General features: G+C 33.4%; 1 protein-coding gene across 2 annotated transcripts in view; it reads right to left on the reverse strand.

Moving 5' to 3' along the window:
- LOC106616408 (speract receptor) overlaps positions 1 to 25,878 on the reverse strand; it is a 110,916-nt gene that overhangs the window by 51,418 nt on the left and 33,620 nt on the right. Inside the window, exon 3 of one of the 2 annotated variants that reach the window (XM_036360479.2) lies at positions 19,839 to 19,911. The exons of the other annotated variant lie outside the window; for it this stretch is intronic. The gene's annotated coding sequence lies outside the window, so the exon portion shown is untranslated. The remainder of the gene's footprint in view (positions 1 to 19,838; positions 19,912 to 25,878) is intronic. 2 annotated transcript variants of the gene reach the window in all.

Here is a 25,878-nt window from a genome sequence, read left to right on the forward strand (position 1 = left end):
GTACGTACTCGTATATATAAATCTCCTCGTGGACTCGTATATATGCATATGTGTATGTTTATGTATTAGTGAGTGGGCAATAAATTGTAAAAGCTGACAGTTTTGCAGATAGTCAATGGCAAGAAAAGTCGTTTTGTAGATTATAGCACGTTTATTTGTCTATAATACGAGTATATTGAGCCCTTAAGTCTCTTTTGCATTAAGGCAAGTTGAAAAATGCTTAACAAATGATAATAGAAAAGGAAAATGTAAGCCGATTTAAATAAAGGCAATCTTACGGCATAAGAAGAATGTAAAATATATTTTGGTGATTAATATATTTGACTTAGTGCCCAAGATATCCTCTGTTAGGTCTATAAATTCGCTGTATGTAGAGTATATTTATATATATATTCTCCCACAGTTCCTGGGTGAAACAAAGAACCTCAAGAAGATAGAGTGTATTCAATACAATAAAATTTTAGTACGAAAGGTGTTCAGCTACCAAATATCAGGTCTCATAAAAATTGTATTATGTAAAGCCTATGCTATGAATGTAGCTGTGTATATGCTATCTGTCTGACCTAAACAATATGTTCGGAGTTTATAGCGTCGCCTTTGATAATTCTATGTGTATGCTAAATTTCGTGAAGATATCTTGTCAAATAAAAGGTTTACCACGCAGCTTGAGGAGAAAAGGACGTGTGCAAAACAACAGAGCAATTCCTAAAAAACTGAGGCACTAGTTCTCGTATATACAGACAAACAGACAGGCTGATATGACTAAATCAGCTCATTACGCTTATCATTTATATAACTATTTTATAGGGTCTCCGACGTTTCCTTCTGAGTGTTATAGTAAACTTAATTTTACCTGTTCTTGATATAAATATTATGGGAACCCAACACATTCGGCAGCACAGTTTCTTTGATATTATTTTTCGTTTTTTTTTCGCATTAGCATTCGAGGGAATATTCTACCGCAGCTGTTAAATTCTTACAATTATTCCAAGCTAGATTTTTCCAAGCACTGCTATTTTTTCTACAATTCATCATAGTTAAACAATCACACGCTACAGACGTCTTGGAGTGGAACACTACGTAGTCATACAAACTTTAAATTATTAGTTAAGTTATCAGTATCAGTTTCAATTACAAGAAAGTTTTGCGACAAACTTGAATTAAATACAGATACGTAATAGCGTAAGTAATTTTTATACTGTTGCAAGATGTTGCTACAGAGTATAATTGTTTTGTACCCCTATCGGTTGTTGGTATGACATGAAGCTAATCGAAATAGGATATGGGGTTATATATATAAATCCTCAGGATGAAGAGACTAGTTGAAATCCGGGTGATTGTCTGTCCGTGCCGTTAGACATATATCGGTAATGCTGAAAACTACTAAAAGTGCAGTAACTTATTAAATAAATACGTCACAAGCAATTAATTTCAACACCAAGATGGTAGGGGAGCGCTTTATAGGTTCCGTAATAAAATTTAGACATGGGCCTGGCACCACCCCCCTTTAAGTGAAATCTTATATCTCAGGAACTAATTGACCAATTTGGTGTGTGAGGTTATCCAAACAGTCCTATCATATGCTGTAAAAATAGTCGAAATCGGATGACAGCCACGCCTACTACCCATATAACAAACTTCTTCACTTTTCAGAATGCAAATCAAGCATCAATGAAGTTGTTAGAATAAAACTTTGCATAAATAGTCTTCAGTCTATTTCATCTTATGCCCGAAAATTGTGAAAATCGGCCTACAACTTTTCAAGGACCCAGAGACCAAATATGTGAACCCTAGTGCATATGGATAACTTTTACGGAAAATATCGGTCAATATTTGAGGTCTATATTGAAATTCGGGCTGAATTTTTTTTGTGATATGTTAAGAGCAGCCCTTGTGCCAAAAATTGGATAAAATTGGGTCAATACTTTCCATAGCCCCATATAATTAATATAAATAAATTCGAGCTTCCGGATGACTTTACACCGCAGTTCCGAATCTTAAAATTGCTCTTGCTTAAAATAGATCAAATGAGAGCACTTCCCCTGGTTTAATACAAAATTTTGTCAAAATCTGAAGATATTTTCTTGAAGGTTCAAGAGTATAAAAAGTTCGGTTACACTCGTACTTCCTAGCCTTTGTTTACTTGTTTAACATATTTTGGATTCTAACATATTGTAGCAGAAATAACTTATTTGAAAGACCAAAACATATTTGGGTAAGTATTTGTAAGGTTTAATGGACTCATGAATTTCGACAATCGATTATTTTTGCACGATAAATTATCCATAAGGCAAGTGGAATCTATCACACTAAATAACATTTCTCAACGTTAAACTAGTCTGTGGGTTGTCTTGAAGAGCCGAAAATTATCTGGGCCATTCAAATATCGCGTAAACGGTTTATTAGATAGGTCGGAAGCCAAAACCAATGAAAGCAGTCCAGAGAGTAAGCTACTGTAAAATTAACCGAGGTACACAAAACAAGGGTTTCATAATTAATTCAGTAATATATCGAAAATAAATTTACTTATGTTATTATCTCGCATCCCTTCACTCATTGTATAAAAGTTTTTGTCGTCTTCAACGTTTGTTCGTCACTTCCTATAGAAGTTTAGAACCAGAGAACGAATTAATTCCGCTATTATGGGAGGCACATATACTCATGCCAATCACACAAGGACACAAAATGTTTAGGTGTGAGTATAATATATTGAATTCTAGAAATAAGAATAGAGTTTCTCTACTTTATACTAAACCGAAAATTTACTAATTTAATAAGCTCCAATCGAAAAGTTTGTTATTATTTTTGACGATTATCTATTTTAGTCTTCTTTGAAGCAAAAAAATAGAAAAAATATATAAATACTTGTAGAACAAATAGCCGCTTAGTTATAACGATATTCGTTTAAGAATGTCGAATATTTATCGCAGTGGTAGTACAATTCTGTCAATTTTAAAGTCTAAATTTTATATTACAACAGATTCAACGGAATGTTGTAATATATACCGAAATTTAAAGATTAATGACAAAATTATATACGTTTCTTTATTGATTGTTACTCATTGGTACAGTTACTTTATAATGGTGGGTTTTCATTAAGTCAAATTCAGGTGACATTTGTCGCTTGAACTTCAAATGCCTTTTTATTTGCAATCTCATTTATAGTCTTTAATATCAGTTCAAGCTGAGTATTATAGCACTATTTCTGACAATATTTACTATGCTGATATTTCTGGGCAAAATAAAATAACAGTCATATTGCATTTGGCTTTTAGTCGCCTTTTACGACAGGCATGCCTTACCGCGGGTAAATTCTTACCCCTACCCGCAGGGAGAGATCGTCCGCTTTAACAGACCGTACGATAGGATATCCGCAAAAATTTGATTTTTCCGTAGAAACGAGTGAGCTGAAAGTGAGAGAGCTATCTCTTGCAACGCAGGGTTGTCAATCTCAATATTTTATAGTAATAAAAAATGAACTTGAATCTTGAATTGTAAGCTTTTGCATTATAAAAAATTATAACTAAAAAGCTAAATGTGTGAAAAATCGTGTATACAAATAGAACAATGGCAACATTAGTGAAATAAAAACAAAACAGAAAGATTTCCGCGTTGCAACTACGGGCATAACTTTTGACAAATTTGGTTTGATACGGGCGGTAAGTAAGGAGGAATGTCGTTGACTGTTTGGACACTAAGTGCTCGTTTTACGCTCTTCGTTTGTGTGTGTCTATACGTATACGATCACTTAAGGTATTTTAGCACACGGTAAGGTTTTGCCCATCCCTGTATATAGATGACAAGCGTGACATGCTGATTTAACCATGCCCGTCTGTCCATGCATCACTCACTTTTGACATATCGTTAAGCAATCTTTCACAAATCTTTTTCTTCCCAAGAGTCTAGTCATTTGTCGGAATTGCTGATATCAGACCATTATACCAAATAGCTGCTATGCAAACTGAACGATTAAAAGCAAATTCTTGTATGGAAACTTTTATATTTGTGAAGCGTTTTATAGCTTCGGTGTGGGTTTTATTGATTTTATAGTTTTTTATGGCTTTTCTAAATTTTCAACAAAACTAATATTGAAAACCATTAGAATCAATTTTATCACTATAACACCTAAATTTGTTGTGAATTTGTTTATAAAAATTGGCCAATCTAAACTTTAATTTTTATATTTTAATAACAAAAGCAGAAATATGTTTTATACTTCATTAGATATCCAACAGAGGAAAAATCGGTTGTGTTTATTGTGGCATAAAATCGTAGATAGATTTGTAATTATTTGATCTCGTCTATTCTCTTAATCAATTTAAATTCAGATATCTCAGATATACAAGCACAATGTTCCACTCTATTTTCATCAATTTTATATTGAGGTCACTGACACTTCGCTTTGTAGCTTCAATAAATTTTCTGTAAATGAATGAGTTTTAGGTAAACACGATAGTGAAAAGCCATTAATTTTTCAGGCAAAGCACTGAAGCAAGGCGATTGCCAATTACTTTTCACCTGATTATGTAAATTCTTAAATTTTCCACTAAAATATTTGCATATCTTTTTCTATTTTCTTTATTTTTTTGCTTACTTTTTAATATATATCTCAATATATGAAAGTAGCAATTTCTTAATTAATATACGCATTGTTTTGGTATTTTAATCAAAATATGGCACCATTAGTTTAATTGTTTCTGTTTGCTTTGCGTTTTTACTAACAAAAAGTGTGCACAGCTGGCAGTATGCCTTTAAATTGCCAAGATTTATGCCAAACAAGCAGCATTGTAAATTTATTGCTTATGCTTATACTACATTAAAACGCACACACATACCGGAATTTCATATCATTTAGCCGGCAAAAGCTAGAAAATTCGTAAGCAAGTAAAAAATGTATAAAGAAGTAAACAAGAAATTGCGGCAGCAAATTTATCGCCAAGCGTTCATCTCAGTGCCGGCAACGGACACGTGTCGCACGTGCGTTCTTTACACGTCTTGCGCTTTTTCTTCGTTAATGGACAACTTCTTATTTGCAGCAAACGAGCAGAGATAGCTAACAATACTCGACACATACCAGCACACACCCCAGCATTTGTGGAAGTATGCAAATTAGTAGCATAAGTTGAGGGGTGTTGGCTGCCAATAACAGAAATTTAGCATCTCCCACAAATTAGGGCGCGCGTAAGTCACTCAACATGCGCAATCACCAAAATACGAAATGGCAATGTGGCAGAAAAGAATGGATGAAAAAATAAACAACAACAATAACAAAGTGCTTGTCATACAAAATACCGCCGCTGTCACTTAAAATCCATAAGCAAACGGCGAAGGAGTTCTCATTTGCATAAGTGTTGTTTTCTGTTGAAACTCTTGCGTATTACTATGTGTGTGTGTGTGTGTATGTCAGTGAGAGATGACTTAAGCGACACGTACTCAAAAATACATAATTAAAGTTGTATTAGCCAGCGAAAGAACGCTTGCGGACCTCGACTACTCACAGGAAGTGTGTCATCGGAAGCAGATAAGCCTTGACAAGGGTTGCCGTCGCTTTGAATTGAATGGAAAATCCATTAAGTGTGCATTATAGCATAATTTTAACCAATTTGCGCTTATTTGTTAAGGGATTTGTTAAACGCCTGTTCTTACCCATGACCTAATTATAAACAACTCGAGCGTGTGACAGGCCCAAGAGAAGATATAGGAAGGCGTGTGATAAATTAGGATCTCGCATTTATGTAGAAATACTGTTGATAGATATTAATTTAAGGGTACACCGCAGAAAATGTTTTCGTAAAAATGAAAAAAATATATATGTATATAAATAAGTTTTATGAGCACCCTTACCCTGTAAGGTTAATTAATTTAGAAGCAGATTGCGGCTTCATCTTTTCTTGTGCAAACTTTTCTTTGTTTGTCAAAAATAAAATCAAAGATAATTAAAGATGTCTGACGGTCTTCAAGGCCACGTGCGCTGCTAGTGCTTACATAATAAAAACACCTGGTACACACCCTCTACGAATTTTATTTATATAATCTGAAATTAGAAATCCCCATTCAATCCCGTTCAATAATTAAATTTTTCAAATTGTGAGAGCTAATTTCCAGGCTTTGCTTCGTTTATATTGATTTGAAAATTCTTTGGATGGGACTTAATACAAAATGCGCATTAAAAAAAATTAGACAGCATAAACTTAGCCCAGAAAATATAATGGTTTATAACTTAAAACTGGTCCAGAAACCTTCAAAAGAAAAAGTCTGGCAAGACGACACCAAAAGTATTCCGCATCTTAATTGTAGCGCTTATTGCACGACAGATGTCGTCCAAATCGCTTAAGTTTGTGTAAAAAATATTTCTAAAGTCCACTCATGAATTCGCGCTGATAAAAAAATAAAACGGATAAGTACTGGGTTTATCAAACTAAAATGAGATATAGTCATCAATTCGTTTTGGTAATATTTATTGAAAATATTGAGTAAACATCTTCTACACATATAGTTGAAGGTGCGTTCAGATTCCTTCTGGGTTTGCTTGTGCATTGCAATTTATTCTGAGATTACTTTTGACTCAAAATTAATGACTACAAATATACTTCTGCCACAACACAAAAACGGCAAGAAAATGAAGTTGCCTTCTTAGCGAGTTTATTTCTTAAATGCCAGCCGAAGTGTTATCTTTGAGGAAATTAGGAATAGAAAAGCGTGCGGAAGAAGCAAGTTAACAACATTTTTAAAATGAAAATGTAAACTTCAAACACAAAACGAAATATTTGAATAAAAATGAAATGGAAGTGCAAATCTACAACTCGAGATTAAGGTGAAATGTTCCATTCAACGAAGCGGAAATGTTAAATGGGTGTGTAAAGTATTTCCGAAGGCAATTAAGTGATATGAATTTATGCGCAGTTGTTAGGTATGTTCAAAGGAAAAAGTGAATTTTGATTTTTCGCGCTCTGTGTACATTCGATTATCGATATTTTGCGCTTTACAGTAGGCCGAGTTGATGACGAAGAGCATCCTGGAGGGGCGACCACGTCAACATGCGAAGAAAACATTGAAACAGTAAAAATAATTTTTCTTGAAAATCGTCGAATCACTGTTAGGAAAGTTGCAGAGAATGTTGGCATATCCATCGGCCATTAAATCTTTTCAAATAGTTTGGGCATGAAACGTGTGGCAGCGAAGTTTGTTCCAAAACTGATAAATTTTAAGCAAAAGCAATGTCGCATTAGTATTGCTCAGGAGTTCTTGAATGATGTCAACAACGATCCTCTACTACCGTATTCACCAGATTTGGCTCCCTGCGATTTTTTCCTATTCCTAGATCAAGTCAGAATCGAAGAAAGAGCTGATGGCCATACCTAAAAGCGCAGTTCAGAAGTACTTCGAGGATAGGGGGATTACTTTGAAGGGGATAAAATAGATATTGATGAATAAATAAGTAATTTTCAAAAAAATTCAAAATTCACCTTTACCTTCTAACACACCTTGTACTACAATACAAAACTATACACATAGATGTTTGAGAAGGTCAAAAAGAGGTGACACAACGCATTGAATTGCTATGATTTTCTTTAAAAGTTCATACATATAAAATATAAGAGAGTGTAATCTCAGAACAGCGTGATTTCAGAACACCCAAAATACTAACTAAATTTTTGTTAAATGTCTCTTGGTTAAAACTGAAAAGCGTCGCTTACAATTAGTATTACATCAAAACTAACTCCAAATTACTTTGTGTAAATAATTTTTTATTAAACAGACTAAAAGAATAAATTTCTGTTCCAAGAAGCCTATGTACGCTCTTGAAACGATTTATTTAAAGAAATCTGGTTATCCGTTGGGTTTTTTCCAGAACTTATGTGTAGAAGCTAAAGGATGAAGCTCCATCAAGGTAGTATCTGTTACAACTACTCAGTAGACCTCACAAAGTTATTCTTTTTGCTATAAATTTGTAAGATTCTATATTCAAGTTCTTCATAGATTTTTTCTGATTAGTAGTTGTGCAGCATATTCTTCTGACTCACATAGGATTCACAAGAATAGTTTTTAAATTGTTTACGACCGGAACTCTATCAAGTTTCAAATCATTATATTAATATCAGCTGGTGCCTCTATTGTCACCACCAACTTATGTCACAATAAAATATATTTTTCCCGTTATTGTTGATGTAACAATATGTACATATACCCCAAAAAGTTTTCAGGAATGGACAGTTGTTACAATTACCGTCGGGGACCAAATGTAAATGCGGGTCCGTTCAAGTTACGTATACAAGACATTCATGGGAATGACTCTATATTTCTCCTTAGTATATTAGTTTGTTGATTCTCAAAGTACAACCCAGTGATCCAGCTATCAGATTATTCGTTTGAAACAATAATTAGGCAAGGTGCTCTTTCAATTAAATATATTTTTAAAGATATCAATCGTTGATAGCAGATCAAGTTAAAATTCTTCCAGAAAGCCCTCGTTAAGAGGGAGAAATTTGATTGATGCTACGAAAAGTATCTCCATTTATCTACCATTGTAAAATGTTATTATTCGAAATTTTGACGAAGTGGTTTCTGAGTTGCCAGCAATAGTTGTGACCCCCATCAATATGTTGTTATCTTATTTCTCTCAGAACAGGTCGAGATTACGCTTCTAAATGTTTTTATTGAAATATATATTCTTCTTGTATTTTCTTCTCATTTTTGCGTTCTTCGTCCAATACTTTCAAGTTTCACATCACTTTTCAAGTGCCGTTATAATATGTAAATAAAGGGGTGTGTCTAATTAACGATTCTGTGCATTCACTCATCTAATTCTACTTTTGTAACAAGTTAAAATACTCGTAGCAATATATTAAAACCGCTTAAATCGACTTAAGCTATATAAATATATAATATATTTTGTTTTCTATAAAACATTTGGATCAAACTTTGGCCACGCTTTTGTCTTGGCTTGAATCTAAAGATACCAAGGTAGTATTCAAAACAATAAACTTTGAATTTTTTAAATTGGTAAAAAAAACTCAATTTAGGCTTATAAGTTAAGTCGACTTCAGCTAATTTAACAGTTATGCATGTTCGCATGCGAAGATCTCACTAATTTCAACTCGTGTAAACTACCGTTAACATATGCGGCCAAAGCTATAAATTTTATTTATTTAGATTAATGGATTGGTAACATTTTAACTCGTCATATGTAAAACGAAACTGAATTTTTAAAATCAAGTGCGAATTTCACATGAAACTGTCATTTGTTTGCTATAGTTGTTGCAACTTTTTTCATTCGGCATTGTCTGCATTATCTTTGTACTTGTAAAACAGGCACTGCAAGTGACACAAATTGGAATTTATTGCCGATGCTTGTGGAATACGTGCAAAGTTGCCAATTGCGTGCGGCTGGCAACCACATGCACGCTCATATAATCGTTTAGTAACTGCACGGCACACCTACATATACATATATTGCACTCGTATTTATAAGTATGCCGCGCCACACTTGCATTTAAATGGCGATAAAGCCGCTTGGCGTTGGCGGTAATTTGTCAAATTAATCAGTCAAAGTGCAGTGTTGCATTTTAATGCAGGCGCGCTTTAATTCACTTACATTCTTACAAATATGTATGTACATATATGTGTAAATACCTGCACAGGTAGGATTGCACTGTTGTCGCATTTTATTGCACGAAATTCTTTGAAATGTTTTGGCTCCTTTTTAATGCGATTAAATTTTATAAAATTGTAACATTCGCCTTTGTTTTTGTTTTTGTTAATTTTTTTGCATACAGCCTTAGTTTTAGCTTTGAATGACATATCAGCGCGCTGATTTGGCACAATGGGGAGTGTGAATTGCAAACGAATTGGATTTTTGTATTATTTAAAAGCTCGAATAGACAGCATTGAAAAATCCCATTGAAGAGTTTAGTATTTTATAAATACAAATGGCGGGTTCACATGAAATCGAAATATACTATAGACTTGATTTATAATGCTGCGCCTGCACTCAATGCATTTTATATCAAATACATTTTTTTCACTTATTTGTTTGTATACGAGGTGTGTTCAAAAGAAAAAGTAAATTTTGATTTTTTGAAGATTACCTTTTTATTCATCAATAACTATTTTGTTCCCTTCAAAGTAATCCCCCTCGGATAAAAGACACTTGTGGCAATGCTTTTTTTAATACCGAAGCCCTTCTGAAAAGCACAAAACGCTTTCCTTTATTAGTTTCATCTATTTTGGCAATAAGAAAAGGTCTCAGGGAGACAAATCTGGCGAATACAGTGACTGAGGCATGATTACGGTTTTGTTTTTGACCAAAAAATCACGAAAAAGCATTTATGTGTTTCTTCACAATTCCGATCGTTTGAGCCGTATTGTTTCACGCAAACGTTGGAATTTTTTATTAACTGTACAACCTTTTGGCAGGAACTCATGATGCACTACATTATTGTAATCAAAACCTTCACATCTGATCGAAGTTGGTGTGTATTTTTGGATCTTGGTTCATTTTGCAGCTTCCATTGGGGTGATTGGGACTTGGTTTCAACGTTTCGACACCAGTTATGACCCGTTTGAGCAAACCCGTATCGTTGTTGACGTCATTAAATAACTCCTGAGTACTGATACTAATGCGATGTTGCTTTTGCTCAATTATTTGCAAAAAAAAATCAAAAAACGAAGAGCACACAAAAACGTGACTAACCTTTTCTGCTGTCAAAAACAAACTACTAATCGAAATTGGATCCAAAGCGCTTGATAAACATATGTCTCCGATTATAACAAAACCAAAATATCGATAATCGAATGGACACAGCCCGTGAAAAATCCAAGTTCAGCTTTTCTTTTGAACACACCTCTTATAGGTTAGGTTAGGTTAATCGAACTTACTATTTAGCTCAATGATATATTTTTGAGTTTCTATTTGTTAGTAGAAATACGCTACCTCAGTAAATGTGAAGCAGCACTTACATATATAATTTTTACTTTAAGTAACTAACTTTAAGTGAGTTTCTGACGCTATCGGATTTATTTGTAGCGAATATATCTGGCTGGACGCATTGGTATTATTGTTTCTTTATTTTATCGGGTTTTGTTTTGAGGACAGTTTATTGTCCTATCTAATAACATTTATCTAATGCATATTCTTTTTTGCTAAGTATTTTTTCTACTCAATATAATCAATTAATTATTTTATCGATAACTATTTAAAGAAATCTCAATTGGCTTATCTATTAACGATTAATTTTTCTCAAAAGACGTTAAAACTGTTAAGCACCTGGAATTTTTCTTTTCCGATATAATCGATTAACTATTTGATCGATCATTTTGAACTTTGATAGCTTAAGGCAATTAATTATTTTATCGATTAACAGTTAATTATTGTAGAAAGCCATTTAAACTGAGAAAAAATTGTAAAAAATAGGTTGTAAAATTATTTGTACAAGTATATATAAAATGAAATACGTTTACTCGTTAATGCAAATGTTTAAAGGTACGTGTCCAATATTTTACCTCAAAGATTATTAAAAAATGTTTTGTACGAAAAAAAATTTTGAATGTAAATTTTCAATGGTATGACCCATATATATTATGTTTAAATATGTATATATGTTATTTTGATTCATGCTATCTGATTTTGAGAGCAAATATTACAAAGTCATTGATACTGTTATAAACTGTGAGCAAAAATAAAATCGATCTTACATCTAGGTCAACAAAATCATTGTAAACCAGTGTAATTTATTAAATTTTATTTTTTTATAATGAGGAAGGAAAAGTGAGTACGAGTATACAATGATATTCTAATTTTTATCAATTAGGTAATTTCGTTTCTTCGAGCTAAGTGCGAGAAAAAAGGTTTCCAGATCGGATTGTCTGCAAATTATAATTGTTATTTGTATACTTTTTTTATTCCAATACTCCTGTGGTCACAAAACTATGGTTCCACCTGATAAGCAAGCAATATTCTCTTCAATAAAGAAACTTTACGAGTGTTATAGCTGTGAGAAAGACAAATATCATTTTAGAATTAAAATATAAAAATTTAATTAAGAAGTCGTTTAATCTGAAGAAATCAGCCAAAGCCAAAAATGTCACACGATTTTCCTAACACATCGTAACGCAAGAATAAATACCATAGCGTGAAGTTAAACGAATCCGATATAATAACAATTTCTTATATTTTGACTGGTCATTCCATTTATTTTACTAAAACTTTATAAATAATACACAGATTCGAGAACACTCGGCCAATGCCGATGCTAAATCAGCTGCTGATAGACGTTGCGGTTAAGTCACCGATGAGCATAGAGATATACATCGAAAATATATGTTATATTTCAATAAAACATTTTATGAACATTTCTTTTATAGATTTTCAGTTGACAATCTTTTTTAAAGAACCAAAAGTAATCTGCCATCATGTGACGATCTGACGAGAGTCTGAAAGAAAAGTTTGCACAATTATTTTATAATTTGGTGCTTTGTAATTACTAATACAATTTAAAATTTTCGACTATCAAAACTAAACTTTTCCTTCAAACTTTAGTTTCTGAAACAGTCATAACTTTGATAAAATCTGCGTCTTTCATGAATAACCATATTTGGGGTCCAACAAATATTGCACCTTTCAACTTTGCCATACGAAGATTTGGAAATTTGCTACAAATGTACATCATTAGAACCATATCTTTCCATGTCCAACGCTTTGCTTATGAGTGAAAGTGATTTTGTATAGGCGAAAAGGGTGAGCAGAACTCTTATCAAAACTCGGAAAATAAATTTTATTACTAATATTCCGAAAATTGATTAAAATATAGGATATGCACTTATCATACAAACAGGAGCTCATTCAATATTTTAATAAATAATTTCGTAATCTGGGCAACAAAAAAATATAGTTTTTTTTGTAGAGCTGTGTTATTAATGTTTCCTTGGTATCGAGATATAATTTTAAAATGTTTATTAATAAAAATTAAATCTACAATTTAAATATTAATTTATTTTTATCATTACTCACACTTCCAATTACTCAAATAAAATTACACACACAGAAACACATTAAAAAGTTAATAAGCCAATTCATATTTTATCGAGTTTATTCAATTTACCGCATTTAATTATCGCCACTTGATTGCTTTTTTATTCGCCCATACACAATTATCCACAAGCGCTATTAATCACCGTTAATGACGCCAACAAGCGAACGCAGCAAACATTTTTAAAATGCGATAAAATCCAAAGTGTGTGAATCATTAAAATCTATTCAGCTTTAATTAATATGTTTGAGTTAATATTTCATATACCAGTTTTTTCAAACAGATTAATAAGCTCTTTTATGACAGACATAATCCAGTTTTTTATTGTGTGCTGAGCTTTTGCGGTTATAATTAACTATTTAAATGTTTTTCGCTTATCCTTAATAAATTTGAATACGTCAAATATACTAGGAACCGGAAAGCGAAATTACAAATATAGTATAAATATATTTATACATTATTAAAATATGTTTAGTTGCAATACGTAACAGCTTGGGTCCTAAAGCTTTAATCGACTCTGGAATTATCAACTCTTTATAAAAAGCTCAAGAGAGTTCTTGATAAAAAGAACAATTTCTCTTGTTTTCTACTTCTGGATAAGGGAGAAGTCCCCTAAAGCCCTCTGAGCGGTGACTACAAATATTCTTATTAATCTTCCTCTAAAACCTTCCAACACCTTTTTTATAACAATTTTAACCGATAAATCAATTTTGAGCTCCAAACGTTCTTATAGTTCAATTTCACCAGATTGGAAGCGAATCGGTTGTCTGATGTCCTCTTAGGGTCTAGCGCTTGACAGGCGCTGGTCAACAAACAGAGCTTGTGCGACTACGAGATCCTTTTGGCCTAAAGTGAACCATAAGAGGTCCTCCGAACTACTTGCACTTAAAAAATCGCCGCAATTTTAGGTATTATGACTGAACACTGTCCTCTAGGTATACACGCAATATGACTATATAATATAATATTATATATACAATATTTTGTCGGACGGTTTTTGCCAAAGCTGTATGTAGGAAGGCGAGGTGGAAATATTTGGCATTTTCTCCTCTATTGTCCGTCTTATGTCAGACTGAGATTGCAATATATCGGTAGACACACCTTTGGAGAAGGCGAAGCTGGTGAGTTCCAACGCTTTGTCTATCTATGAGTTGAGTCACTTAAAGGAGTTTTTGCGTATCACAAAGGACAAATGTATATCCAAGTGAGATCCATCGATTTTGGTTCAACCGTACTACCCATAACCCTAACCTAACCCTCTTCTAGTATGTTATCATAAATTCAGCTTTTCTAACGCTGTTTAAATTCTCTTTTTCTCAGTGATTGCTCATATGACATAACCTGTGTAATTAATTGTCAAACATATATCTAAACTATAGATTATTAAGTTGTTCTAAACCAAATTCGTTTTGATTTTCAGATTTGTCAATATCATACTACCTATAAGTTTATATTATACAAAACAAAGGCTTTTACCATAATCACCTACAAGATTTAGTAGAGACGACTAAACATTGCAAAGTGGATGCTCCCCAACAGAGAACCATTCTCAGAAATATCCCATTGAGCATAACCAAAATGTTGCAGGCGATATTTGCTTCTAATCGAGTCCGCGTTTAGAATCAGTTAATATTTTCACAGATAAAAATTGAAGTAGAGTCTCCCGATCACTCTGCCGACAGCAACTATAAAATACTGCAACTTATTTTCTATAGGTATGTCTTTCCCAGAATACGAATTTGGAATTGTTAAAACTCAAGAAGTTGAAAACCGAGCAGTTAAAAAGTTTAAAACGGCCTTTTGTAGTTTAGTTTAAAGAAAATTTCTTTTTAGTAGGAAAGCTCTAAAAAATTAGTTGCCGTTGCACTACGAACTTATTACGGGCTACTAAACAAGCTTAAGTTCTAGCGAACAGCTATCCTCTCGATTTCTTATTTCAACTAATCGACAATGGAAGAACTGACATTGAGTTAATGTTCTCATTGAGCTGTTTTAGAAACACTGAAATCAGTTAAACATAACCAGAAGTATGATAACATATTTGTTGAAGTTTATGTTTGAGTTGAGTCAGTCTCATAGGTCAAATGGCACAAATGAAAACAAATTAAAAGGCGAAACTCTCTTCTAACTATGGCCTAGACGCCAACAAACTTATTTGGTAAAGTATTCCCTCTTGCACTAAAATTTCCCAGACTATTTCAACCGTTTCCTCACATTTATCGTTTTATTTCATGTCAATACACCCCGGCGCGTACCGTTAGTGTCAATTACCGATACACAGCATTCTGGATCATCAACCACAACGAATTTTTGTACTCCCTTAAAAGCACTTTTATGTAAATATGTAAATACTACCATATATAGAATATATATAGTGTTTGTGCACTTAAAAGAACGGAATGAATGTACGCCCAGCTGTAGAAATCCGGCAACCCTCATATAGGAACTTACTAGTTACTGATTTGACTAGCTGTAATAACTTATAAGATGGTGAAGAGTGTACCAGTATATGTTTGGAAAAATTTGAATTATTTATTTCATTTATAGAGAGAAAGCTTTTTCTCTAGAGAGACAGATTACCACCATGCCAAATGGTATGTATAAGTACAGAACCCTAAAACAGCTTACTAATATATGGTATATTCAATATTTTACTATTTAGTTTTAGTACCGCCTCACTGATGTTATATTCAGAAAAGAGAAGGAAGGCATCCAAGTTTGGAAGAACTAATCATAATCATAGAGTCCAAAATTTATGTGAGTGAATACCAATCTGATCGAATCGACTTTACCCACATTTGCTGCCAGATAGAGTATTAGCATTAAAGAGATTATAGATTATGCTTCCAAACAGAGTTATTTATAAATTTTAGATTAGTCTCATTTTTAGAAGTTGAGTCTGACAAATTTTTTTGTTTTTGTTTCTCGTTTGTTCTGAGTAAAAGTATTAAATGACTTCCAAAGTTTTTTGACTTCTGTTTATTTGCATTTATTCTATCCATGAATAAAAAATACGGGTTTAATTACGATTCCAAAGCAAACAAACAGCTTCAATTTCTCTTTACCCCTCAATTGTTGAGACGCACAAAGCCCTATTTTCACAGTACCAGGTAGTAGGATACACTAGTTATTTTCAATATGTCCCATATGAAAGAATTTTCCTCAAGAGATCGACAAAAAATTGAAAGAAGAGATATAGGGGTCATCTAAGCAGTTACGAACCGCACCCGATCTAACTGTTGTAGGCTTTGACATTTCAATTATGTCCATATTGAATAATTTAAAAGTTATAGGGTAGTTTGGTAATAATCACCCTATTTTGGTCAGGAAGGTAAGTGCTTAGAATCTTTAACTGCTAGTCGCTGTCAAAGTAGATGTTTTCAAACCTCCAGCATCATAATTTAAGAAATAATTGTTTGCATTAAATGTTATTAGACAATACAACAGTATAAACTTAACGAAAGTTCCCGACAAACTACTTGGCTCCGAACCTAATCTTCAAGAATTAAACACATAGAAGACAACAAGCGACAGGCAGCATCTGTCAAATATTAAAATACACACCTTCTTCTGGCCACAGTTATTTAGACAACAGCAAGACTTACATTAAAATCATTTCTAATTTTGCCGACGACAATGGGCAGCTGTAGTGTTGTCACTAATATGTGAAATATTAAATTATTCAAACTCTAACAAGTCTAACCCTATTTTACCAACAGAATCATAAAATAGCACTGATATATCATTTGTAACAACAATTTATAATTAATAATAAATAAATCAACAAATAAATTTCCACAAAAAACTTTATTTTGAACCAAATATTTAAATATCGTGGAAGTGAAAGGTTTTAGTACGGCAACAACGAAATTGTGTACATCAGCTGTTTGATATGTCGCTGCCGTCTTCAAAATATTCATGAAGCAGGCGAAATTTGCAGATAAGAAGATTCCGCTGTCGAGCAGTCGTGTCGCGTAGTCGCCTTTGTGTTCAAAGCTCAATTTCCACAAATCAACAAAGTAATACATCTTCATCTTCGTGATATCTTTCGAATGGAATGTGCGAAGAGAATAATTCAAAAAGTTAAATAAAGTTACTGAATCAGTCTCGAAAATAAAAGAACACTTATTGTGACGTAACTATAACAGTAAGATGAATGCTGTCACGTTTTGTAGATAAAAACATTACTTTATTGGCGTTTTAGTAAGGATTGCTAACTTCGTTTTTCGAAAATTAAATATATGGCCTATGTTCACTGAAGAGAGTGTAGCTTCCCAAATGTAAAAGAAATTTTAAAACCCGTCAAGTTGTTTTGTAGCCCATTCAATTCAAACAAACAAACAATCAAATATTTCCTCTCCATAAAATTAGTATAGGTTGTATATATTGATGTAGTACTAAGCAGTATTCATAGCCGCTTCATAATACATGTATGTGTTTCGGTCATGAAATACCTGCTTATAAAAGCCAACTTCAAGACGAATTAAATGTAAGAAGAAACTTGGCAAATAAAATAGAAAAAATTTATAAGCACCAGTTTTCAATAATTGGAAGCTTCTGGGTGAGCTTTCGGGTAAGCTTTCACTGAAATTACTTCCACTTTTTATGGCGATATAAGTCTTTGAATGACAACATTGGTGAACTTGTATTAGACCGAATCTAACTAGTTCAGTGATTGCTGGCGCAACTTTCATTTATACTGGGCTTAATAGTAACGCATGTGAACATAAATATATATGCAACCGCAGCTTCCTCTGCAGCAATCCTATACCACTTACAATCTAACAACAACAATAACGGTATGTATGCTCGTACGACTAAAAGCTATGCAACGTCGCTAAAACTGCAATCCTTTGTGGAGAACCCCAAAATATTTCAGCACGAAAATAGCATTCACTTTTCACAAAAAAACCCAAAAGCTATTATTGACGTTTAGTAATGCGCGTCGAGACACGCCATACGTACAGCGCTTCAAATTCTCCCTCTTCTGCCAAACGTTTGAGTGGAACACCCTCGCTCTATTGATTTTAATGGCTAATGTTTGTGTGGAGCTTCGTATCAATTTTCTCAATTTAGGATTAAAGCTAAACAAACAGTTATTCGATGGAACTGCTGCAAAAATAAAGAAAAATGCGTGAAAGTAAAACCCTTAATATAATATTAAAACAAAAACTTTTCGCTCTCAAAACGTGAAAGGAAACTATGAAAAACTCGTATCGGAGTTCAAGAACCTCTGCACCTAACATTCCTTCTTATTTACAAGTACCCAAGCAAATTTGTATATTCCATTTCTTTGGTTTATGTTGCGGTAAACTTTGTGATTTCAAATAATGATGTTGTTTCCTTCTAAATTTGAAACTTTTTTGGGAATTTTTTCGGAAACTTTTTTAATGCGAATTTAGCAAATATTGTTCCCATGTCATTGACATTGAGGCCATGCATAAATAAACAGAAGTGAAAGTGAGCATGTAAATATGCTTGTGTGAACATCTGTAGCTCGCAAAGCACTAGCTAACTTTGTAAATGTAATGGCAACAACAAATTACTCTGAACCCTGTTTTAAGCCAAACCAAATTTGTAGGCGTAAATTCATGCATTCACAACACTTTCCGACCGAATTTAGATTAGCTTATATTTTAGCAGATTTATTTATTTGTTCTTTACCAAAAGGTTTGCTTTATTTGGCTACTCATTTTCGTAATATGTTTTCGCTTGCAAAAACTTTTGTTTTCTCGCTTGCAAAATTTGCATTATTATTTCAGTCACGTTCAGCGCCTATTCACACATGTGTCATTTAGATTTGGAGTTTATTTAAATCTCGGCACAAAATTTATAAAAAATTCGTTGGAAGTCAGGAAATACTTGTAGATGTATCAAATAAATTGAATTTGTTAAAAGTAAGAATGAGACTCACATGTGGAACGAGTATCGGTTGTATTGAGACTTTAAGACACCTAAAGGTTGTAATATGCTAGTGAATATACCGTTACAATTAGCTTAACATGTGATAAGTTGAACTGGGAAAAGAGTTTGCTTAAATTATAAAGTAATTTATGGAACAGGTTAGATACTTTTTCCTTATGAATCGACTGGACAAATTTATGTATTGTACAAGTATATATAAATAAGAAATATCAATTTAGCATTTAAAGCATTCCACCTTTGGGATTGGCAGAACAGCTCACTCTTATTCTATTCAATAGAATAATAGATATTTTTTCAGAGTGGTCTCTCATTATGCCAGTTGCTTTCCTTTATACCAATGATATGTTAGATACGTTGCTTTCTAAGGCCTTAAATTGCACACAATTCAGATTGAGCATTGAGTTTGAAAACATTATTATATCTGTAGATTAATAATGAAAACAACAGAATTTTTCTCATATCGGGATTGTCTTCTCTGAGACTATAAGCAATTTATACCAATTTCGTTCGGAAAAGACTTTCATTTAATTTTGGCTCTGGATCTTCAAAACGGTTATTCGATTTTAAAGATTTATATCGCATATTTTTGGTCGAATTGTGGTTTTTAGGCTATAGACACAACCTTATATGATAGAATCGTGATTAAGAGTTTGCTTGAGATTCCAATGACATTTTTTTTCAAATCCATCGTTTCCGAAAAGCGCTCTCAGGCTTCTGTGGAGATCGTTCTTAAACGTGTGTCGTAAAAACGGCCCAAATACTCAACCGAAGACGATGATATTATACACACATACATACATATATTCTTTGTAATTGTAAATATAAATGTGTTCATATTATATTATAAGTAATTAATATTAATCAAGACAAAGCAATATCACTTACATTTACCGTAATTGCGGTTTCGTGTTACCTCTTTATTGACGAGGTAATTAATGAAGAACTATTCAACATTTTTCTGAAAGGGAAGAATATGAAAACAATTATGTTAATTAGTAATTACAGTTATGTTCAAATATTTGTATGTATGTCACTCATAAGTTCGTAGAAAGTGCTGAATAATCTCAATTGTTTATTATTCTTTGAGTGTGAGGACAAAAGATTTTCTGTTTATATAAAATAAGACAAAGAGGATAGCGATCTCAACCGAAAAATTATGACAAACAGATAGACATACGAATGAGGAAGCACTCATACAGATGTACTTGTATGTACATATGAACTACTTGTACAATATTTACCAATTAAATATTAATGAAGTGCCAGAGTTTCACAGTTGCGTGAAATTTCTTAATGAGTTGGTAAGTTGCGCTGTTGTGAATACCAAATATATACTAGCTGTTTTCGACACGGCACTTCTTTGCCCATTTCAGCGCTGTTATCAAGTTATGTAAATATTTATACCCTGAACAGGGCATATTAATTTTGCCACGAAGTTTGTAACACACAGAAGGAAACGTTTTAGACCCTATAAAGTATATATATAAATGATCACCGTGACGAGCTGAGTTGATTTAGCCATGCCCGTCTGTCTGTCCGTCCGTCTGTCCGTCTGTATATACGCGAACTAGTCCCTCAGTTTTTGAGATATCGATCTGAAATTTTGCACCTGTCCTTTTCTAACAAAGAAGCTGCTCATTTGTCGGAACGGCCGATATCGTACCACTATAGCATATAGCTGTCATACAAACTCAACAATCGGAATCAAGTGTTTGTATGGAAAACTGTGTATAGATCGGACGACTATAGCATATAGCTGCCATATTAACTGAACGATCGGAGTAAAGTGCTTGAATGGAATTTTTTTTTATTTGACGAGGTATCTTCACGAAATTAGGCACGAGTTATTGCTTAAGGCAACAAATTATTCTCCACAGAAATTAGTCAGATCAGATCACTAGGTATATTATATAACTGCCATACAAATTGAACGTTTGGAATCATGTTCTTGTAAGGGGCCTTTGTATTTGTGAAGGGTATTATAGCTTCGGCGCAACCGATGTTAACTTTTTTTCTTGTTTTTATTTTATTTGTCTTTGATTATGCCACTGTATATGATTTATTCCAGTTGTGTGTTCTATTCGCCACTCTCTAAATCGAAGGGTTTTATTCTAACTCCTTTTAACCGCGTAAATTTCCCTCCGAAGTCTTAAAATATAATTTAAAACTCCAAACTAGTAGTTTTAAACCCACTATTTTTATACTCTCGCAACCTGTTGCTACAGATTATAATAGTTTTGTTCACCTAACGGTTGTTTGTATCACCTAAAACTAATCGAGTTAGATATAGGGTTATGTATATATAAATGATCAGGATGAAGAGACGAGTTGAAATCCGGGTGACTGTCTGTCCGTCCGTCCGTCCGTGCAAGCTCTAACTTGAGTAAAAATTGAGATATCTTTATAAAACTTGGTAGACTTGTTTCTTGGTGAGACGGTTGGTATTGCAGATGGGCGTTATCGGACCACTGCCACGCCCACAAAACGCGATTAATCAAAAACAAATAAATTGCCATAACTAAGCTCCACAATAAGATGCAAGACTGTTATTTGGTACACAGGATCACATTAGGGAGGGGCATCTGCAGGTAAAAAGCTAAAGCTATAATAACAAAATTCACTGGGAGCAAATGTTTTTAGCACCTCTATTGACGGTGTGAAAATGGGTGAAATCGGGTGACAAGCCCACTCCCCATATAAAGGTACTGTTAAAAAATACTATAAGCGCGATAAACCAATCACTAAACACGCCAGAGACATTAAATTTTATCTCTGGGATGGTATGAGATGACTTAATAGGAACTGCGTTCAAAATTAGTCAGTGGGCGTGGCACCGCGAAACACGCCTATTTCCCATATAACACCATTTTCAATTTCATCTGATTCTTTCACTTTCCACTATGCATATCAAAATAACAATGATTATACCGGGGTAAAACTTTGCGTGAATAATACGCTTAAAGTATGCCACCTTGTGACCAAAAATTGTCAAAATCGAACCAAAAGTGTTCAAGCCCCTAACTACTAAATATGTGGACCCCAGTGCCTATAGTTGACCTTCTACCGAAAATATCAGTCAATCCACAAAGAAATCTCAAACGAGTATACCATTTGACTTTGCGAGAGTATAAAGTGTTACATCCGAACTTAGCCCTTCCTTACTTGTTTATTTACATATCGGGACCTAAACCACTGATTAATCCAATTATTTAGCTTTTAAATTGAAACCGGAAATAAATTCTCTAACAACAATTGGTATCATTCCTCTCGCCAATTTTCAGTTCATTAACGGCAATAGCGATATTTTTTTGCAATTTACTTCGTGCTTTTACTTTGATATCCTTTGCACGCACAAAGATGCAACTATGTAATTAAGCCTCTTGCGCTGGCAACTAAGTCAATCAATGGCATTTGCAAGCATTCACTTCCATACCGCTTTGCTGGCGCTCAGTAAATTGAAACTCAATTTGCACTGACTATATAGAGTGGCAAAGAACACACGAACAAAAGAGAATGACAACATCTGTGCGGCAAAATTTACTTTGTAAAAGTGCTAAACAATTGTTGCGAATTAGCTGCGAAACACTGGAAAAGAGAATTAAAGTGTGCTTGCACTCTAATACTATAGACGATATTTAAAGCTAAGTAAGTAATTTAAAAATAATTGTTTGAATTGATTTCAAACAACCTATCCTATTTTTAGTAGGAAAAGGTTTGGCGTAAACTCGGCATCCAGCCAATCGAGGAAGATTTTAAACATGGCGCAGCTTCTGCTACTTCGTAGTACCTTTAAGATGCATACCACGAGTGGAAAGAGAATTTCTTGAAACTCTGGACTTCTGGAAAATAAACTCAGTCGTCAATAAAAAGTGTTTGAGGGTTTCTGAATAATCATATTTTCTGAAAATAAAGCATTGCACAAGGTAAATTCCACGCCTATTTTTATATAAGATTCTTACGCACAAAATGTATGACGATAACTGTTTCACTTTCAATATAAGGGTAATCTTCAGAATTACAATAAGTCGATAATCGAATTACAATATATCGATAGCATCGGTGGGTTGATAAAGGGCTGTTTTTTTTTAAGTACATTACTTTTATTTAAAATATAATTAAATTATACAGGGTTTCCAATAATAGTATTCGGCGCACAGATTAATTGATTTTGTTCTGTTCAGTCGTAGTTGGTGTATCATCGTAGACCAAATATTAAAATTCTAGTCTAACAGACTCAAATCAGATTACCTAGGTGATAGAAGACGCGTTTATTGATATGATTCGCCCCGAAAAACTATGGTTATGTGCCTTGTCCATATTGCGCCGTTCTGCCAAAAAAAATGTTTGGTATCAGCTAGATGATTGATATTGACGTAGTGTGCCAAAAACCTCGAATTATTTCCATACAGTACATATCTATCTTTAGTTTTTGAAAATTATGCATTGGACCAAATCACTACTTTTCGAGAGATTGAGTCGTATGCTGAGTCGTAAAGAAAAAAGTCCGTTTTAAAAGGTTAGCGTCCAACATGGAAATATTTGCCTTCGAAGTTCGAAATTGGGCTTATTGAAAAAATCATTAATAATTATGGTTTAATATATTAGTTCTTGAAAAAATATTGACAGCACCTCCTTTTTTTCTTATGTCAACGATGTATAATATTTTGATCGTGCTTTTGTGATATATGCTATAAGCGAACCAAGTCGGATCTTCGAAAAAAAAAATTTATGTTTCAAAAATAATGCCCCAATTTTCGACAGCTGATTTGACAGTTAACCATATATAAAGTTCTCTACCGCTAAAAATACACCATATACATTCAGATGACATATAATGGTATGGAATAATGCCTGAAATTGGTTCATAACAGCACGTATATACATATGTATTATGTAATTATGCAGAGCATCTGTATATGTTGGAAAATAATTGAAGTGTTTCGAAGACATGACGACGCACGTAGATCCCCATCTTAGATTACTTCTTATTAAGAAGCAACCCAGCGGTGTACGCAAAAACAAATTTCAAGGGGGGTTTCTGTTAAAATACTGCTGTACAATCAAAGTACGGTTCGAATCAAAAAGAGAGCGTTAATTACCTTATTCCGTGATTGTACGACTTTGCGATAGTTTCCTATCAGCGCTAGCATGTAAGTATGTAATTCGTTCGACACGAGGTCTTTGCGTACGCCCCTGAAAAAAACCAATTTCAGTCTGACCAGATAATGAACCCAGAAGAAATCGTCGGAGACTATACAAAGTATACAAGCATACACAAATAATCAGCGTCACGAACTAATTTTCATTTTTTCCCGAATTAGTATCTCACGCGTCCTTTCAAGAAACCATAAACCTGCCATATAAATTGACGGATTAAACTCAAGTTCTTATATGGAAATTTATTTCTGATGTTAGCGATGATGTTTTTTTTGCTTTTTAAAAAACTTATATTTCTCCCTCCCCCTTTTTTTATTAATACGACACCATTTTATCCATTTTTATTTTCGATTACTGTTTGTGTAACTCAAAAGTTGAATAAATTTCATTTCCACAAGAAATCCGAAGAAAATCTGTGCAACTAATTGCAATAAGAGTATGTGTACTACATATTTTCACAACTTTCTTATTTGCATACAACAAACATAGTTCTTTTAGCTACCACCTTACATAAAGTTATTCCCTGTTTCCATGAGAAAAAAGTCTGTTCTCACAACTGACGAGCGCCTTCTCGTTAGCAAGTGAAATAATGCAGGATTGTTGCCTTTAAAATCTAATTGCTCTACTTGCAAATCAAGTAACGGTATGTACACACCCTCTAACAATCCTCTCCACCACTATCGAGTGCAATTGAAGCAACTGAGAGGAACTCGAAGCTCTTTTAAATATTTTAGAAATTGTTGCATCTGTTGTTGACGGGATTGTCGGAGTGTGCCTCAAGAACATAAACGGAAACAAACACATGCATACATACCCGCGAATATATACATGCATATACATAAACGATTGTGCGCGATCATACTTTTGCAATTTTGCTTCCGGCTTCTTCTCCCCTTCACACACTTTCGCTCTAAAATGTTTGCATTAATGCTTCCGAAGAGATTTGTTTTGTTTATTTTGCTTGCGTGGCTGCACATATTTGTTGTTTTTATGTTTATAAGGAGTATTAGTTGTAGTTGCAGTGGCAATTGTAGCCGGAAAGAAACATGAAAATTACTACCGATTGGAATAAAAAAATTTCGATTTTTTAAGCAATTAATTCTGCTTTTTAACTGTATCCAAGTAGATTCGCCAGTCATATAAATAGTTCCATGCATCTTTTTTCCAAATATACATATATCCCACAAATCTTTATTCACAAGTTCTTACATTTACTACATTTTTGCGTATTTTAATAAAAATTCTTATTATAGCCTACTAGGCTAATTTTTAGCCAATAACATATATCACATAAGTATATCTCATTTTCGGATGATTTAAGTATAATTTTCGCTGACGGAAAGTTAAACATAGTAATAAAAGTAAAAAACTAAGGAAGCCTATGATTTGGGGTTTGGCAAATAGTCGAGGATTTGTTTTTTGCTTAAAGTGCTTTTTAGTTTCTCAAAAGTACAATACAGCATGGAATAATAATGATTATTTTCTTATCAGTCTAATCCGCTATAGTGTCGTAGCGTTAAAGTCAGTCAAAACTTTAATACGTTTTGACAACTTCGCCATTTTTCGAAAGATTTATGTAAAGTTAAACTTGTACATACTGTATAAGCTTATATTATCTGTGACGGCTTGAACGAAAGAAGGGGAGGACGTTGTTTATAATTATTAAGAAAGTTTGCAGTTATATTCTATGGAGAAATAATATTATAATTTAAATGGTCCTCTCTACCGAATTAAAATACACACATAGGTTACTTTTGTAAGTTTAAAA

The sequence above is a fragment of the Bactrocera oleae genome, chromosome 6, assembly GCF_042242935.1.
Source record: "Bactrocera oleae isolate idBacOlea1 chromosome 6, idBacOlea1, whole genome shotgun sequence".
Lineage (NCBI taxonomy): Eukaryota > Metazoa > Arthropoda > Insecta > Diptera > Tephritidae > Bactrocera > Bactrocera oleae.